The sequence below is a fragment of the Triticum urartu genome, chromosome 5A (genome assembly GCF_056163025.1).
Source record: "Triticum urartu cultivar PI428250 chromosome 5A, HENAU_Tu73, whole genome shotgun sequence".
In the NCBI taxonomy this organism is placed as follows: Eukaryota; Viridiplantae; Streptophyta; class Magnoliopsida; order Poales; family Poaceae; genus Triticum; species Triticum urartu.
In genome coordinates, this window is record NC_141877.1 from 240,708,615 (window position 1) to 240,728,638 (window position 20,024).

At 36.6% G+C, this 20,024-nt stretch overlaps 1 long non-coding RNA gene across 2 annotated transcripts; it reads right to left on the bottom strand.

The window, feature by feature from the left end:
• Positions 1-13,583: 13,583 nt before the first annotated feature.
• Positions 13,584-19,643, bottom strand: LOC147970923 (uncharacterized). Of its 2 annotated transcripts, none has more exons than XR_015604381.1 (5): positions 19,176-19,643; positions 18,957-19,041; positions 18,367-18,416; positions 18,194-18,246; positions 13,584-16,525 (listed from the first exon to the last, which is right to left on the bottom strand). It is a non-coding gene; the product is annotated as an uncharacterized LOC147970923 (long non-coding RNA). The 2 variants fall into 2 exon arrangements; XR_015604380.1 differs by having other exon boundaries at positions 18,933-19,041.
• Between the last annotated feature and the right edge of the window lie 381 nt (positions 19,644-20,024).

The window sequence follows — 20,024 nt, forward strand, 5'->3', positions numbered from 1 at the left end:
AGTGCTAGAAGAAGAATGCATTGGAATGATTGGCACTAAATATTTGAATGATGAGCATGATTGCAATGTTGTTAGTAATGGGGCAATTACTGATGGCTGCACGACTAGTTTTGGTTTTGGTCAATGTTGCCTCCATGTTTGACTACTATTGTATTCGTGCCTTGTGTTTTGGTGAGAGGATGGATGGATGATTCCTCTGGGTTTGATTGATCCAACCCAAGAGGATAGGAGTTTTGAAATGGAAGGCCGAAGCAAAGTTGCTTTTTACTTGCACACAAACTTGGATGATCTGATCTGATCAGATCAGACTTCCACTATGGAGCATGCTGCAACTTTCGTTTAGTTTTGAGACTCTATTTCTGTCAGTTTAGTCCTTGTATTGTTCTTGTAGGAAAAAATTGAAGAGTCAAAGAAAATGGAAAAAGAACGCATCGGTATAGCTACTTAGCAAAAAATGGTCAAAGAGTATGTTGCTTCGATGGTTTTTTGTGTGCTTGTATTTAAAAAATTACATCAAAGAAAATTCAGCAACTTGTGTACGTATGTGGATAATGTGGGAACAATATTCTGCCCACCGTCTGTTTTTGCTAATGATTTTGTTTGTCTTCCATTTTATATGTTAGGAAAATTGACGCCAGAACTTTTTGTCTTGAAAAGAAGTTCAAATAAATAGACAGGAGGAGGTCACATATGTGTGCCAGGAAAAAGTTTGCGGTTTGAAGGAGGACTGAAGTTCAGAGTGATGTGGATGTGAAGGTTCAGAGATGTTTTTTAGTATATTCAGACATGTTTTTCCTCTCTTGTTCTTCATTTCTTAACTTCTTCATAATTGATTAGATAACTTCTAAGGCAACATGTTGTTATCTGAAAAGCTTATGGACTCTTGTGTGTACGTAAAACACTTTTATCAATATACTCTTTAGTTTATGATTCTTTCTTTCCACTATCACTCAAGCTTGGTGTTTCTAAAAAATATGGTGCACCTGTCATTTGCAAGTCTGTGTGCCCACAATCTTGTGGTTAAATGACCTTTGTGAAATGTGATGATTCTTTGTACAGTTGTTTGTGCAAAAGGAAAAAAATGTTCAGGTGTCCGTAGCAAAACTCCAGTGCATAAAACATATGTTTTGTGTTTATCTATCTGGAAAATTGGCCACTATTGCAGGGCGGCTTTGCCTGGTGTATCAGTTCAGCTGCAAAAAAAATGTTTTTGCCTAGTCTAGTCAGTTGTTGGAATAAAAAAAGGGGCTGAAAGGTCAAAATGTTTTATTCGTGAAGGTCAAAAGTATGTTAAGTATATTTTCTGGAACACTAGCACTATTTGTACATCATGTTAAGTTATTCACACTTGCATTCTGCAGAACAGGAAAAGAAAAGTTAGGGTGTTTAACTTAGTAACCCGCCCAGTGACGATGACGACACTCTTCCTTCTCTCGCGACGATTTGGTGCTCCTATGGATCAACAACAACTTGTGACCTTCTAGCGATGGCCGACTTGACCTTCCTAATGAATTGGTTCAAAATGTTTGCTACAAAAACAAGGGTATTTCTGTTACTAACAGCAATAAACCAACAGGTCCAAATTAGAAAAATAGAGAAGTTCAATATTTATAAAAAGTCAAATTTTCCTTGTTACCAAAGAATAAAATGAAGAAGATCAAATTAAAATAAAGGAGTAGTTTGATGTATATGAAAAACTTAAATTATTTTCGTTTCTAGGAAAAATAAAAGTATGAAGCTCAATTTAAAAAAAGTTTGATCCTTATTTAAAAATATATTTTTTAAGAATAGGACTAAAGAAGTTCAATTTAAAATAACAGAGAAGTTCGTAGTATATAAAAACCTCAATTTTTATGCTAAACTATTAAAAAAATATGCCTATGTAAACTATTAATTTTGTTCATCTCAATTCGGTCATAGCATGGCTGCAATTAATTCAAGAAAAGCATTATAGTGTAGAAAAAAAGAATATGTTCGAGAAGTTCCACTTCATCTTCTGCGATAGTTCAAAGGAGGACGTCCGAGGAATTCAAAGGGTTTGTTCATTCAAAATGGTGAAGTGCGTGAAAAAACAGCCAAAATTATTTCACATATTAAAACCTAGTGAGTTCGAACGAGAGAAGATGTTCAAAATTTTTCTAGTGCTTTACGATCAGTTTATTTCTCTAGTTCTCACATGGGAATCATGTGAGAAGTTCAAAAAATAAAAATAAGGAAAGTTCACATATAGTAAAATTAGTGCCAAGTAGAAAATGAAGTGAGCTTATTCATGATTTTTATTAATTTTGGCTATTTCCTTTCAAAAATATGGGTTCAAATTTAAAAGATGAAGAACTTCAATGTTTATTACAACTCTTGAATTGATACACTTGTTCATGGCATCTATTCTCTATCTTCACTTTTCACCTTCTCATCCTTAACCTCAGTGATCTGTTCCTCCTAGACATCCTTCTGCGTACAAAAATAGAAGAAGAAGCACGGGCAAACCCAAGAAGGTCAAATTTAAAAACTAAGAAGTTCAAATGTAAATAACACATTAGTTTGATGTCATAAAGAAAAAATAGTTTCCCTATTTCTAAAGAGTAAAATCAAGAAGGTCAAATTAAAATAACAAAGCAGATTGATGCTCATTAACATTCTGGACTTTTCTCATTTCTAAAAATAACCAATTTTTACAAAAGTTCAATTTTCCTCGTTTCTAAAAAATAAGAGAGAAGGCCAACTCAACATAACAGAGCAGTTCAAAAATAGTTTATAAGACTTGGATATAAGAAAAAATAGAAAATTTGAAATAACCGAGAAGGTCAAAAAACCTAGAAGTTCAAATTTGAAAACGCTAGAAGTTCAATTTGAAAATAGCCGAGAATGTCAAAAAACATGGAAGGTCAAATTTTAAAAACATAGAAAATTGTTTTTTTATTTAAAACCATATTTTTCTAAGAAGTTCAGGATAAAAAAAGAGGGAAGTTTGAAGGTTAAAAAAACTTAGATGTTTTCTCGTAACTAAATAATAAAATGAAGAAGTTCAAATTTTGAAAAGGAAACACTAAAAAAGTTTATTTTTCGTCATTTAAAAAATAGAAGTTCGATGTTTCTAAAAAACCTCCAATTTTCACATTTATGAAAATACACAATGAAGTTTAAATAAAAAGGGTAGATAGGTTCAATGTCTATAAAAAAAGTCAAATATTTTCACGTAACCGAGAGGAGTCCATATTGATAACTACTAGAAGTTCATGTACTACACGGTGTGCATTTGTATGAAAAAAATAATAAAAAGGCAAAGACTAAAACTTTTGTTTTTATATGTTCAAGTCCTCGGTCGGAGAAAGTTAAAAAAATTATTGTGAGAGAGGTTTGTACAAAAGGAATATCATTTGTGCAAATTGATGAATGGATTAGAAAATTACAAACGAAAATACGTCACAGAAGTTCAACGTGAAAACAGCAGGAAGTTCAACTACTACACTGAATAAATTTCAGAGGAAAAACTTTTAAAATCGTTAATAAAATCTGAGTTTTAATGTCATTGGTGCGGCGCAACTTGTTCAATGCTTGTTACAAACCAAAGAAGGTCATTAAAAAATCATCTCAAACAATTTTATAACAAAGATTTCTCTCTCTTAAAATAAACCTAGAAGTTAACATTTAGAAACGAAGTGGCTTGATGTCTATCAAAAAGTAGGATTTTTCCGTTACTAAAAGAAATAAAACCAGGAAGTCCAATTTAAAAAGATGGAGAAGTTTGATGATTATAGAAAACTCAGATTTTCCTTGTTATAAAGGATGGAAATAAGAAGTTCAAAAATTAAATAAAAAGAAGTTGAACTTTTAAAAATAGAGCGCTTCAAAATTTCATAAAAAAGATTAAGAAAAAAAATAGGAAGTCCATATTAAAAAGATGAAGAAGTTCGATGATTATAGAAAACTCAGATTTCCCTCGTTATGGAAGAATGGAAACAAGAAGTTCAAAAATAAAATAACAAGTTCAACTTTTAAAAATAGAGCGCTTCAAAATTCATAAAAAAGGATTAACAAGCTCAAATTACTATTTATAAAAAACTCAGATATTTTCACGTAACCGAGAGAAGTTCAGATTAATAACTGCCAGAAGTTCACATACTACACGGTGTGCATTTTGTATTAAAAAGGAACAAAAAAGCAATGTCTGAAAGTTTTGTTGTTATAAGTTCAAGTCCTCCGTCGGAGAAAGTTAAAAAAATTATTGTGAGTGAGGTTTGTACAAAAAAGAATATCATTGTGTAACACGGACGAATGGATGAGAAAATTACAAACGAAAATACGTCACAGAAATTCAACGTGAAAACAGCAAGAAGTTTGACTACTATAGTGAATGAATTTCAGATGAAAAAGTTTTAAATCATCGCGAGTATGAAAAAACGATCAACACCGGTATGAAAAACTTTTATATCAGCTTCCCACCAGTATATTACTTGCTCAATTCCGGTGAGTGTTCCGGTGAGTGGATGGAGAGCTACGGGCCAAAAAAGCACGTGAAAACAGAGTGAAGTTCAAGTAGACATGCCGAGAAGTTCAGGTTCTTCACGCGATGCATTTTTGAAGAATCTATTTTGCGATAAAGGCAGAACGAATGATCTCGCGGTTTTCAAAATTACTTGAAAACGGCTAGGAAGCAGAGAAAACCATCAACATGAAAAAGTTTTGCATTTTCCTTAGCTTTTCAACGGTATATTATTTGCCCCATTCCGATAAAGTTTGTAGAAATTACGGTGAAAATACGTTTTTTGCTATTTTAAAAATTGAATTAAAACAGTAAATAATTGGGAGAAACAATATATACCAAAAAGTTTCGCATTTCCTCAAGCTTTCCAACGCCATATCATTTGCTACACTCGGACGTATGGTTAAAAAATTAGCTTGAAAATACGAACTCGGTGCAACTTGGACCATTTTCTAAATTACTTTTAAACGGTTCAAAATTAGAAAAAACTTTAAACATGAAAATGTAGCGCATATTCATAAGCTTTCCAACGCCATATCATTTGCCTCAATTGGATTAGCCATTTAGAAATGACATCAAAAATACGAACTCGGCTGTTCAGTTTGCGAAATTTTATGATTTTCCAAATTACTCTTTAACCGTAATGAATTAGAGAAAACTTTCAACATACGGAAGGAGCGGTTGTGCAGCAGCTTTCCAACGCCATATTATTTGCCTCATTCCGATAAACGGTTTTGAAATGCGATCGAAATACGATTCACTTTTTGTATGAACAAAAAATGGTTTTCAAAACTGCTCTTAAATCGCTTACATTTTGCCAAAAAAAATTACTTGGGTCATGATACCCGTGTCCATAGATTTCCAACGGTATATCACAAGCCCCATTTGGGCAATGTTTGCGGAAGTTCAACCTAGCACTAGGGGAAGTTTAGGTCAAACAACTCAGGCAGTAAAATTGCAATAGAGACATGTTTCATCACGACCCGAGAGAAAATCCGCCAATGAGCGAGATTCCTATTTAAAATGGGCATTTAGTTGCTTAAAACCGTTTGTAGATTACACTTACATCACATAGAACATGACTGACCAAAAACATCACGCTGGAAGACACAGTTGAAAAGATAGCCCGAAGGTCGGGTTCCTACAGAGGGAAGTTCAGGCATGTAACTCAAGAAGTTCATGTTCATGTTGTGATTAGAATAATATTCTGATCCTGTGATCAGAATAATGTTTGTTTGTGTGTGTGTGTGTGTGTGTTTAGGGCGGCGCGCTGCTGCATCCCACCACTAGGTTCTTCCATGCCCTCGGATGCTTCCCCCACCGCTACCTGCACATCGCCACCAGCCCCCATGTCGTTGCCCTCGGCCACCTACTACATCGAAGCACCATCAGGTTGCCGCGGATCTGAGCATTGGCCTCCTCCGCCGCACCAGATCCATCCCCTTCGTGCTACTTCCTCTATTGCCGGTACCAACCTGGCATCCTACCGCCGCCACAAGATCGAGTGGACAGTGGAGAGTTCCGCTGCCAACCTCCTTGCTTCGCGGGCATGTTCTGCCCCCCAAGATGATTCTGCAAAAGTTTTTCAGAAAGTATGAATAGTTTTTTCCAGGAAGTTCAGATAAGATTAAAAGATCAGATGGGGGTCTTAGTACATTTTTAGAGAAGTTGCTAATTACTAGTAATAGCTGCTGCTCATGTTTCTTTGGTTGAACTGAATGCTTGTAGATGAAGAGATCAAATTAGGTCCTTGATTATTTGTGTACATTGAAGTTGCTTGAGAAAATTTTCCTACTAGCATCATACTTTAATCTTCTATTGGTTAGACAAAAACATGACAGTGCTATAAAAAATTCAGTATCTACCAACATGCTCATGAAAAAAGGCTAACAAGTTCAAACTAAACAACAGAGCAATTGGATGCTTAGTAAAAACAGATTTTTTTTTGTTTTCTAAGAAAGACAAAGAAGTTCAACTAAATTTTTGTACAAATGGTCATTTGCAAGTTACCGAGCATGTCGTTCTCTTCTCGTGCTCATGCTGCAGTCCCTGTACTTTTTTGAACGCGTTTGGTGATGATTTCTGCAGCTACATATGCGATGCCGTCATGACCTGCTGCACACCTGGGGTTGTATCTAGCAACGTCTCGGGCAGTCCTGCTCGCTAGCGCACGGAGGTGCTACTGCCTCTTAGTGCTACAAGCACACAACGTAAGGCTATGGGAAAATTCGAAAACAACAAAGCTTTCCTATTCTTTCTCCACGTGCTACCTTCCCAGGCTCCTCTCTTTGACCTTCCGCCGAGCCTTTCCTGCAGCCACGCTTGGCGGCTTCCCTGGGACCTGCAGTTTGTACTTGTACTAATGTGCGGTATATTTGGTTTAAAAATTGTTTTTGCGAAGGTCGAGATGTTATGTTATAGAAGGTCAAGTGTGTATTGTATGTGTGTGTGTGTGTGTGTTTAAAAATGCATACCTTCGTTGCAATACAGTATGTTCATTCTTTGATGTGAGGATGGTTCCCCGTGCAAAAGGACTGCAAAAGAAATTTTGATTTCCTTTATATTGTTGTGTTTTTATTAGAAGAAAATAAAAGAGAAGTTCAGTTTCTAACGATGACGTGGTTCACGTGCAAACCAATTGAAAAACTATACAGGTTTGCCTACCAAAATGTCCAACATTTCTTATGGAAAAAATTTCACTCTATTTTTTGAACTCTGCGTGAGAACTTTATGCTCTTTCAGATGTGTGCATTCGTATTTGTGTAAATGCATGTAGCACACGAAATGTATGTGTATTGTTGTGTGTAATTTTCTTGAATTATAATAGCATGTGAAGTTCATGTTTTAGAAATTCATGAGTTCACGTGCACCACATACTGAAGAAATTCATCAATGAAAAAAAGAGTGCCTAGGCCATTTCATCGACAGCAAAAAATGCCTAAAAATGTTGCGGGACAAAAAAAGCTGCATAAGATATAACATAGTAAGTTCGTAGAAAGGGGGGAAACATAATTTTGTTTTCTAAGTTTAACAATTTCTAAAACACACCTTGATGTTCAAATTTAAAAGATAGGTTGCTTCAATGTTTTATTACAAACCTGTAACTTTCCATGGTACTGTAGAATAAACCAAGAAGTTTTAAAAAAATGGAGCAGTTCGAAAAGTTAATAAAAAATGGTGTTTCTACATTTTAGTAAAAAAAATGGAGAAGTTCAAATTTAAATAACATAGAAGTTCAAAAAATTTATTCCAAAACCAAGAAAGTCAAATGAAAAAAAACTGAGTAGTTTAAAAGGTTTGTAAAAATAGATGTGCCCCTGTATTTTTTAAGATCTGGAAGTTCAAATTTAAATAAGTGAGCAGTTCGATGTTTATTACATAACTAGGACTTTTCCCTATACTAATGAATAACACCAAAAAGTCCTAATTAAAAAGAATGAAGTTGTTTGATGTTTATAAAGATCTTAGATTTTCCCGATACTACAAATTAAAACCACAAAGTTCAATTTTAAAAATGGAGTAGTTCAATGCATATTAAATACTCAGTTTTTTCTTGTTACTAAATAATAAAACCAAGTTCAATTTTGAAAAGCAGAGCAGTTTGATATTTATTTATAAACTCAGTTTTTTCCGGTTACTAAAGAACAAGACCAATAAGTTCTATTCGAAATAACGAAGAAGTTCGATGTTTGTAACAAAACTCCAATTTTCACATTTCTAGCAAACACACAAAAAAGTTCAAATAAAAAAAATTAGAGCGGTTCGATGTCTGTAAAAAACTCAGATTTTTCCGTTACTAAAGTGAAATAGACAGAAGTTCACGTACTACATGGTGTGTGTTTCATACGAGAACGAAGAGTAAAAAGGTGAAGTCTAAATTTGGTGTTGCTAGAAGTTCAAGTGCTCTTCCGTCGGAAGTTTAAAAATTCTTGAGAGAGAGGTTCACCACGTATTTCCATGTTCAAAAACACAAAAATAATTCTCTCAATCCACAAAGCAGTTCAGTTATTATTTGATAGAAATTTGATTTCAAAAAAGAAAATAAAAAATTTAACTTGTAAAAATGGAAAAAGTTCATGTACTACATGGTGTGTGTTTCATATGAGAAAAATGAATAAAAAGGCAAGGTTTTCCTCGTTATTAAAGAATGGAAACAAGAAGTTCAAAAATTAAATAATAAATAAATTCAACTTTTAATAATAGAGCGCTTCAAAATTTCATAAAAAGATTAAGAAATAAAACCAGGAAGTCCATATTAAAAAGATGGAGAAGTTCGATGATTATAAAAAACTTAGATTTTCCTCGTTATTAAAGAATGGAAACAAGAAGTTCAAAAATTAAATAAAAAAAAGTTCAATTTTTAATAATAGAGCGCTTCAAAATCTCGTAAAAAAGATTAAGAAATAAAACCAGGAAGTCCATATTAAAAAGATGAAGAAGGTCGATGATTATAGAAAACTCAGATTTTCCTCGTTATTAAAGAATGGAAAAAACAAGTTCAAAAATTAAATAACAAGAAGTTCAACTTTTAATAATAGAGCGCTTCAAAATTTCATAAAAAGGATTAAGAAATTCAGATTGATATTCATAAAAAACTCAGATATTTTCATGTAACCAAGACAAGTTCAGATTGATAACTGCCAGAAATTCACGTACTACATGGTGTGCATTTTGTATTAAAAAAAATAAAAAAAGCAAACACTAAAAGTTTTATTGTTATAAGTTCAAGTCCTTCGTCGGAGAAAGTTAGAAAAATTATTGTGAGAGTGGTTTGTACAAAAGGAATATCATTTGTGTAACACTAACGAATTGATGAGAAAATTACAAATGAAAATACGTCATAGAAGTTCAACGTGAAAATAGTAGGAAGTTCAACTACTACAGTGAATGGATTTTAGGTGAAATACTTTTAAAATCGTCATGAGTATGAAAAAACGATCAACACAGGAAAGTTGCGTGTTTACAGCAGCTTTCCACTGGTATATCACTTGCTTAATTCCGGTGAGTGTTCCGGTGAGTGGATGGAGAGCTACGAGCAAAAAAAAGCACGTGAAAAATAGAGTGAAGTTCAAGTAAACATGCTGAGAAGTTCAAGTTCTTCAAGCGGTGCATTTTTTAAGAATCTGTTTCGCGATAAAGGCAGAACGAATGATCCCTCGTTTTCAAAATTACTTGAAAATGGATAGGAATCAGAGAAAACCATCAACATGAAAAAGTTTTGCATTTTTTGTAGCTTTTCAACGGTACATTATTTGCCCCACTCCGATAAAAGTTGTAAAAATTATAGCGAAAATACGTTTTTAGCCATTTTCAAAATTGACATAAAACTGTAACGAATTGGGAGAAATAATATATACCAAAGAGTTTCGCATTTCCTCAAGCTTTCCAACGCCATATCATTTGCTGCATTCGGACGTAAGGTTAAAAAATTAGCTCGAAATACGAACTCGGTGGAACTTGTACCGTTTTCTAAATTACTTTTAAACCGTTCAAAATTAGAAAAAACTTTCAACAAAAGAAAGTTGCGCATTTTCATAAGCTTTCCAACGCCGTATCATTTGCCTCAATTGGATTAGCCGTTCAGAAATGACATCGAAAATACGAACTCGGCTGTTCGGTTTGCAAAATTTTACAATTTTCCAAATTACTCTTTAGCCGTAGGGAATTAGAGAAAACTTTCAACATGTGGAAGGAGCAGTTTTGTAGCAGCTTTCCAATGCCATATTATTTGCCTCATTCCGATAAACGATTTAGAAATGCAATCAAAAATACAATTTATGTTTTTTGTATGAAGAAAAAACGGTTTTCAAAACTGCTCTTAAATCGCTTACATTTTTTCAAAAATTCAACTTGGGTCATGATACTGGTGTCCATGGCTTTCCAACGGTATATCACAAGCCCCATTTGGCCAATGTTGGTGGAAGTTCAACCTAGCAATGGGAGAAGTTCAGGTCGAACAACTCAGGCAGTAAAATTGCAAAAAATGCTATTTCGTCACAACCCGAGAGCAAAATCCGCCAACTAGCGAGATTCATATTTAAAACGGGTATTTAGTTGCTAAAAACGTTTTTAGATTACACTAACATCATATAGAACACAACTAACCAGAATAAATTGCGCGGGGAGACACGATTGCGAAGATAGCCCGAAGGTCGGGTTCGTACAGAGGGAAGTTCAGGCGCGTTACTCAGGCAGTTCAGGTTGTGATCAGAATATTATTCTAATCCTGTGATCAGAATAGTGTTTATGTATATATATATATATATATATATATATAGGGTAGCACTATTCTGATCCTGGGATCAGAATAATTATTTGGATCACGACACCCCTATAAGGGCCGGACGGGATGTTCCCGAACTCCCGAAAATGGAAAACAGAAAACCTAGCCCGTCCCATCCAGCTCCTCCGACCGGCCCACTCCCCACACCACGAACTTCCAAACCACCACCACCTCTCGCACCACGTCTGCCCCATCCTCCCGCCGCCGCCGCCACCTTGGCTCCGGCGCACCTCCTGCCGCCGTCGCCCTGGCTCTAGAGCATCTCCTGCCGTCGCCCCCTCGGCCCAAGCGCGCCACCTATCGCCGCCCATCCCACTCCTCGGCCCGACGCACCTCCCACCGCCACCCCCGTCCCCAACTCACCTCCTACCGCCGACCCGCTCGCCCCAACGCCCCACCTGCTTCTGGCCATCGGAGTCGGCGCCCCCATCCGCGACGCGCTCCCGTTCCTCCGTTTTCCCTACTGCCAAATCCACAACGCGCACCCCCGCGACCCTCTCTCGGATCCACTGGTACAAGTGATGGTCGCGTCGCCCATGGGGAGCCCATAGTGTTCGATGTATCTCTCGGTCACCGTGTCCTGCTCCTCTTCCACCTCCTCCAGCGGCTGCGAGATCCACTCTCTCTTCTTCTTTGTATGTGCCTCGTCGGTGACATCCGCTGATGGTGGTGTAGCGGCCACCGCTGGTGGTGGTGGTTAGGAGGAGGAAGAAGATGCAGATGGGGCAGGGCATCAACAGGAGAAGCAGGGTGCAACGGTGGCCATGAGCCATGGCATCCAACTTCCTGTTATTCACTGTAAAGTTCAAATACAAGAATGCCCAAAAGTTAAGAGTGAGGGATCGCGGTGGGTTGATATTCATCTTAGCTACTGCCGATGTTCTAATCTCTCTCATGTGTATATTGTTGATGCTGCTCCATCTCTCTTTTCGTTGGTGTTTGTTGCTCGCAACATGTTTGTGTTAATGCTGGGAGGAGTACTGCTACTAGATTTTAGTTGGTGAAACTTTTTGCCCTTCCCAGTTGTCACTGATCTCTCTCTCTACACTGAAGTCTCTCTTCAGAAGGCTTTGAACTTCTTCTAATTTGCATTAAAACAAGCTGCAAAAGTAGTTCCTGTGTTTGGCTTATAAAAAATACAGTTTGAGGCCACTTTTACATGTGATGGATGAATTAGTTTGAGTTGTGTCAAACTACACTTTGACAATGTGAGAAATGCAGGTCAGCCATCATAGTTTAGACATAACATCTTGGTTGTTAAAAGGAACAAAGCAAAGTTGACGCATTACTTTCTCGTATGTGAACAAGTCGTCATTTAGAAAAAGTATAGTAGAAGAGAAATTGCTCTGTTGTTGTCCTTGTTGAACTGTGTATTTTTTTGAAGTTTAAAATGTTGTGTTTGAGAAGGTCAAAGTATGTTGAGTACATATTGTTGTTTTTGTGAAAGGTTAAAAAATGTTGTCTTCGAGAATGCCAAGTTCAAGAAAGTTCATGAATTATTGTCAAGAAAGATTCGTTGATGTTTATTAGAAAAAATCGAATTTTCCCAATTAGCAAATTAGAAAACCAAGAAGTTCAAACTAAAAACAAAAAGTAGTTGAAGAGTTAAAAAAGGATGTCCCCTGTTTCTAAAAAATCTAGAAGGTCAAATTAAAGTAACAAAGTGGTTCAAATATTTTCTTTATTTATTGCAAAACTTCGATTTTTTTTCCGTTGAAGCAAAATAAAATGTAAGCTTAGAAAAAGAAACATCAAAACTATGTAAGCTAAAAAAAGTTAGTTGAAAAAACTTGCCCCCCCCTATTTTAAAAGTTCAAGCTAGAAAATCCATGAAGTTCCAATAAAAATAAATTACAATAATACACATCAATTCATCTTTATAAAATAAAGAATTTTTTTCATTTTTTAAAAGTAAAGAACGAGCTTCAAATTAAAAAAGGAGAGCGGTTCGATGTTAAATATAACAATAAAAAATTTCAAGTGCATAAAAAATAAAACCAAGAATAAAAAAATGAATTTCCCTCGTTTGTAAAATATAAATTTACGAAGTTCAATTTGAAATATCTGAGCAGTCTGATAAGTATAAAAACCTTTTATTTCCCTGTTTCTCAAAAAATATCTGAGAAGTTCATATTACAATTATAGAGCAGTTCTAGAGTTTATTAAAAAAAGTAGATCCACCCAATTTCTAAAAACCCAAGAAGTTCAAATTAAATTAAAAGAGCGGTTCAATATTTGTTATAGAACTCAAATTTTCACCGTTGCTCGAGAATAAGACCAAGAAGTTGAATTTAAAGTGGCGGAGTTGTTCGATGTTTATAAAAACTAGTGGACCCGTTGCACCAAATGGCGCAGAGGCACGCTAAATCCATGTATGCGATGAAAAAAATATCCATGGTTGAATCCCTTTTAATATGAAACTTGGTGGATTGGTGTCTACAATGAGATGTATATACACATTTTATTTTGATAGCGCAGAGTCCCATTTAAAACAAATCCATGAAGCGTGTAAAGCTGACAATTAAGCTCAATTAAGCTGATACTCACAATGCTACTCTTCAACTTAAGAGGCAGCTTACTTAGGGGTATTGACACCTTAGCCATGATGATGCAACAATTTGTTAACATTCTGTGCTCAAAAGATCATTATCAACACAAAGAGAAGCAGCAAACTAACAACCCAACTAACTGAAGAACATGTGCAAATGTTTTTTTTCAAAAAACAAACATTAATTCTTAATTGGTTTTGATGAACTCAATTATATTGTTACATATATGCATCATTTTTTGTTCATACATAACTTCTTTCTCCGTTGCTTGTACCACTGAGGTCATACTTCTACCAATAACTACATTGCTCCCAGTATCAGGAAGGCCGAGCAGCATGATTATAAATATATATATGAACGAGTAACAATTCCAAAATATAAAAGCAAGCTGCAGGCTGCTAAAAGGGTTGGCCTGTTTTAGAAATGGTAGTAAACTACAACACATTGTAACATGGACTCCACATTAAAGAGTTTTTGCTTCGGAGCAGAATACAATGAAGTTATTATATCAAATTGTCTTCGTAGGCCTTCTTATCAGAGTTGAGTGTGATTCCTTATCATGTTAATGCATCTTGACCCGCAATTTTAGTCCTTCCAATAACTGACCAGGGGAAAAAGTTAGTTCGTGCTTGACAACAATATGCACCTCGTTGGTGTGGTCATTGTTGTGTTGTACTAGATGATGCTCCCCATGTGTTTGTTTCTCCAGGAAGTCTATAAACATGATTGTTGATGGTTAATCTAATCAAATAACACCACCCAACTGTGCTTTGGAGGGTGGGTGCCTACAATATTGTCCAACACTATATGGGAAAAGTATTCCAAGTCATAGTTGATCGTACCGTAGTCATAGCATTGTATAAATAAGTAAAATATGGATGACATCAATCTAGGCAAAAACTTAAACCATTCAGTCCAGAGAATCCACAATCCAAAATTCCATTCTGGATAAGATTGTCTACCCATGTGTAGGTGTGGTAGGGAAAATAGCAATGGAAAGATGACATGGAATTGAATATTTTCCATGAAACATACAAAATGACAACTAAATCAGGAATACCAAGACAAAGAAAATAATGTTTTGACTGTCTTCCTGCTACTGATTATCATGGTTACTTTAGTGTATGCAAGAAAGAAATCAAATAAACACATGCCTTGCATATCAAAATGTCACTACCCGGACAAATGGTCTAAACAAAATCACGTCGGCAATCTTTCACATTTTGATCAAAGAAGCCCCAACAACACCATATATATACTTGAGTTTGATACAAAGCATGATGCATTTCTAGATGAAACGGTGGAAAGCCCTGAGCCTAAACACCATAGGCAAATGAAAGTGGAGTCGAACATATGAAATAGATAAGGATGCTACATACCCACCTGCAACTGATTTGTGGCACGGAATCTACACATCTCAAACCCTGTGAGAACCGAAACTGTTAACAAAGAGCGTGAAAAAAATGACAATGCCATCCTAAAACTTACATAGACTGAAGTATGTTGACATATTTAAAGAGAATTCATACAATCAGTGGATCATAGAAGCCCTGATAAGCAACACTTTTTATTAGAAAGATGCATTCACATATATTTTTCTAAAATCCCATGGAAATGTGTTGATCATTCCAGGGAAATATGAAATTCATACCAAAAAGCCTAGGACACATATGGGAACAGTCTTTAAGGCAAAGCAAGTATTTCACTAATCAACACAGAAGCTTTGCACATTCCATGTTTCTGGAGTAAACATGGCGATGTTACACGACAGGAAGGCAACAAACTGGAAGTTTAACAGCTCTGTGATTTGAGTACAGTTCAAAACAGAACCTACATAGGTAGCCATATGGAGCTGTAAACCAATACAGAGGCCAAGGCAGAAAGTCGAACAGTGACAAAGGAACATCGAAGCATAAAAAAGTGTCAAAATATATTCTGATGTTGTTCAATATTGCTATCAAAATCAGTACACCGACCAACCAACAGGCCTTGTTAGACCTTAGGTACAAAACATCAATCTATTCTTCCAAAAACAGGAAGGTAATATACTTTAAGAAATTCAACAGTCAGACCATGCAGTCACAAATAAAAAAAGGCAATATATTGCGTGGGACGAGAAGTACAAATTGAAAATATAAATGGAAGACAAAGTTGCATAATTAGCATAATGAACAATAATTTTGATTAATGCATGTAGTACAGTTTTTTTAAGTAATGCATGTAGTAAAGTTAGCGCTATAGAAACACTGGTTTTTTTACATCACCCTTCCAGCTATTACAGATGAGCATATTCTTAGATAGAACTGACCAATAAAATATAGGTTGCTCATTTAAGGCCTTTCACTATATATAGCTATTTTCAAATTAACCAACCTATATCTGATCTGTTGATAATAAACCTTAGTGGAAATTACACCCAAAAATCATTGGAATAAACACTGCAAGTTTTCATCTAACATGATATTGGTACAAAAAAGGAAAGTATTTAGACAAACATAATTGAGCGAGCTGCAGTGCACACAGGTCTTTTAGAGATAACATCGGACAAAGAAGCATGATTGATTCGTGTACCAAACATTATGTATCAGCTAGAAACAAAAGGGTGGAAATACATAGTAATTACTGGAATGGTATACTTCAGGTGCATCCCACTGTCTCATGTACCATCCTAGCATAGTTGTTAGTCTAGGATATGCCCTGATCTTTTTCGAGGCGTTTCTCTAACCACATGCATGTAGACTTACCTATCTGCCACCTCTTCATGTTGACAGGAGTTGTATTCATAATCTCATCATACACAACGTATTTCCTAAAGGGGAAATTAAGTACAGTCGTGTATTTGTTCAGAAATGGCAAGTATATCCCACCGCAAGATACCACCATATTGATTGTTTGCTGCTTTTATACTCATGTGACAGCAATATAGAACAACTTTAGAATCTTGACAGTATATATAACCCTTTGTGATGCAAAAAAGTAATAAGGATATTTCTTTCAAAATATGGAGTGAGTTTTGAACAGCGGGCATGAATTTTCAGTGCAAAATTCTTGATCTTATTCAGGAAACAAAGCCTAGAACTTATACAGAATAGTGGTGAATCAAATGCCTACAAAGAAATAGTACTTTCACGAATGGCAGAGCCCAGCTATGCTTAATACCATCTTCGAACACCACTAAAAGGAGTTGCTTACTTTCTCCAGTCGTTTCGCCTATAGAGGAGAGCATCTGTGTTATCATAACATAATGAGATACATAGGTTGGGCACGTACCGCATGGCACACACCAGTTAGCAGATGAAAAGCCAACATTAGGAAAAAAAACTGATGCTACTTATGCATGAACATCTATAAAATGGAGTGATGCAAAATCGCCTCTAGAACAACCCATAAGTATTAGTGGTAAAAGGAATTCTGAAACTATACACACATGTTCAGTAGAGTACAAAAGACAGATATAAATTAATCAGAGGAAAGTTGAATTTAAGCCCCTAATTCAGTAGGAATAGACATCCGAGGAAACTTGAATTTAAATCCCTAATTCAGCAACAACACAAATCTTCAACATGAACTTTTTTGAGTTACACTCCAGAAGTGAATTTCTTTGAGCTAGACTCTAAAAGTGAACAATTTTTGCATGGGTCACGTGTGTTGGTGCAGAGTTCATAAATGAACATGCAGGAGATTTAAATTCAAGTGACCAGAGAGGAAGGGGAAAGCTACATTTTGCATGGTTTCAATAACCATAAGAACTAACTCTACACTAACCATTCGCTCAAAAAAATCTGCAGTAACCAGGTCTGCAAAACTTATGAACCAATAATAGCAGCGAGCGTCCAGTAGCAGCGAGCGTCAAGCCAGCGACCATAGCATCCAACAGACGAGCGTATGAATTAAAGATATTCGCTATATAAGCAGTACACTTTTCAGTATAGCCTGAGATTGTTGTAGTAAAGGGTGCACCTAGAATCTGGATCAAACATTCATGTGTACCCACAGAAAATAGGATAGGGGGCATACTGATGAAAATATATATTCAAGTGTTCGATTATAAATTTAGTAAAGCAAGCCACCATGGGCAGGGTGGCTGAACAAAGAAATTTTGTATTTCTAACGAAACCAAAATGCTTGAATCTTTCTACCAACAAAAATCATGTGGAACACTTCAAACATTAAGGATGAACAATTAATAGTAACATATACAGTTTATGGTGTCTAACTGTTGCCCTCACTTTTTTGGTAATTTGGTATTAATAAAATGAATGATACATATGATGGTTAATTCTCGGTAATTATTAGCAGGTAGTCTTGCAGCTGTTAAAAAACATCCATTGGTTATTACTTATTAATTTCCAAGTAAATGAAAGATACATGCCAAAAATATGAAATGATGGTTATCCCATATGTCTAAATGGAAGATAAAAATGGAAAAAGGAAATTGAATGGAAATGCCGAGTCATTCAAATGCATTTGAGATCAAAATAGATCATGCAGAAAAAAATGGACTTAGCTATGTTTTAGTTATTCTGTTTTGTTTGCAGAGATTATGCCGCTTATAAAGATGTTAACCAAGAAATTTCCATACTTCAGACCAACAAAAACAACTCTGGAAAGTTCATTGATAGCTAGAGATCTTGGTCCCGACAAGCAAAATAAGGAGCCACCGAGCCAGATCTTTATTTGATAAAAGAATATGGCATTTTTTATCTCTGTGTTCTCTAAAGCATACTTCTTTTCACTAAAATACATGCAAAAAAACTGCACATAAGAAACATCACATATCTATAGAATATGTTAGAGCCCAGACCTCTACAAAAAAACTACACATAAGAAACACCACGGTCGTAGCAGCACGAGCAAGAGTTGGGATTTCACATCTACCTCATCTCTCCCCCCTGCACTCATCTAGTCTCCTTGCGCCAAATAAACTCATCCTGGAAGCAAATGAACTCTCAGAAATCACAGTAAAATACACACATCAACGACACAACACAATAGATAAATCAACAAGAATACAAATTAGTTCCTCCGTCAAATTTTCAAAACAGTTTTACCAGCATATGTGAACTAAGGACTGGGACGGGCAACTCAAATGTTATGCCACCTGCAAAAACAGAACCTCCTCAGCAATCTCATAGATGTAGGACAAGGCCGGTAAGCAAAAATATTTTGATGATGAAAAAAATGCATATAGATCACTGAAAAAATAGCGCGCTATAGCGTATTGAGAATTGCCTCGCTAAATATATCGGTGTACAACGTCTCGCTAATAGCACACTATAGCGCGATATAGCACACTAATAGCATATTTTAAGGTCGCCGCTATTTTGCTGTAGCGCGCTATTTTTTTTCATTGATATAGATACATCCGTTGAGAAACCGATTGTATACATTCAGATTGAACAACTCAACTATGTCCTAGAAAGATCTTAAGCCCAGCGAGCAGAAACCGATTACATACATTCAGATTCAACAACTCAACTATATCCCGAATGATTTAAGCCTAGAGAGCCCTTCAAACTGAACCAAAAACAGTGAGCCCGCAAAAATGAACAACACAAGAGGCAGTTTGTTAGCAAATCCAACAATAAACAATCTTATAATTCTTAAATTCATAAACCTTGCAGCACATGGGCCTTTCCACCTGGATCTATCATCGACTGGCTGATTGGGTGGTGCACCCATTGCTCCAGGGTAGCAGGCAGGCACCTCCAACTCATCTTCCTCCTCTGCACCAAAAAAATGTTAAGCCAAATTGGAGAATGGAAGGCACCGCCCGGAGCACATTCCAGCATGATTTAGAGGACACCTAGGAGAAAAGGTAGGAGGATGAGGGTTGGAGGTGCAGTCGAGGAATGCTTACATGACAAGGCAAAACTGGCTGGGAAGAGGGGAGATGGGCACTGCACTTCGGAAGAAGAGACAGGTGGAGGGTCAGTGGCACCATGGACATGGCACGGTGGTCACGCCGAGCCGCCTTCCTTGCAGAAATCAGATTGTACCCCTAAAAAATACGGATTGAAGGAGACGTCCAGCACATCCGTTCCTCACCATGGACCACCTTGGAAGCTCATGGTGTCCAGCCGCAGACGCTGCTCCTATCCTCACCACTGCCACTGATGGAAAGGAGGAAGAGGCGGGCGGAGGAGGCTGAGTACGGGCTGGGATGGATGAGGAGGCGGAGCCCCGGCGGGCCGGCACTCTAGATGAAGGATGGAGGAAGAAGCGGGAGGAGGGGCGGGATCCTAGCGGGGCTGGAGCCTGGATGAGGAGGCGAGGGATGGAGGCGGGGTGGTGAGGCGACTGCCAGATTGGGGAAAAGAGCCTAGGGTTTCCACGCCCAATGGATGCACATCGCGCGTGAGGAGAAGATTGGTTGAAACCTTTTCGCACCTTTTCACATCTCACCCAGACAATATGTATAAGACACAAGCCCACCAGTCATAGGGCAAAGAAAACTACCAACAGGTGAAAACCAGATTTACCAGTACGTGAAAATCGGACGGCTCAGACAAGACAGTTGACCAAAACAAGTTTGATCCAATGGCCGACGAAGTCCCAATCTGGGGGAGCACCGTGAGGCCAAGTTGGCTAGCCTCCTTATATGTTAAAATACTCAAATTTTCTTCATTTACTCAAGAATAAAATTGAGATGTTCACCATTGTACAAACGAGTTTCAAGAATTAAATAACACGGTAGCAAAAAAAGGAA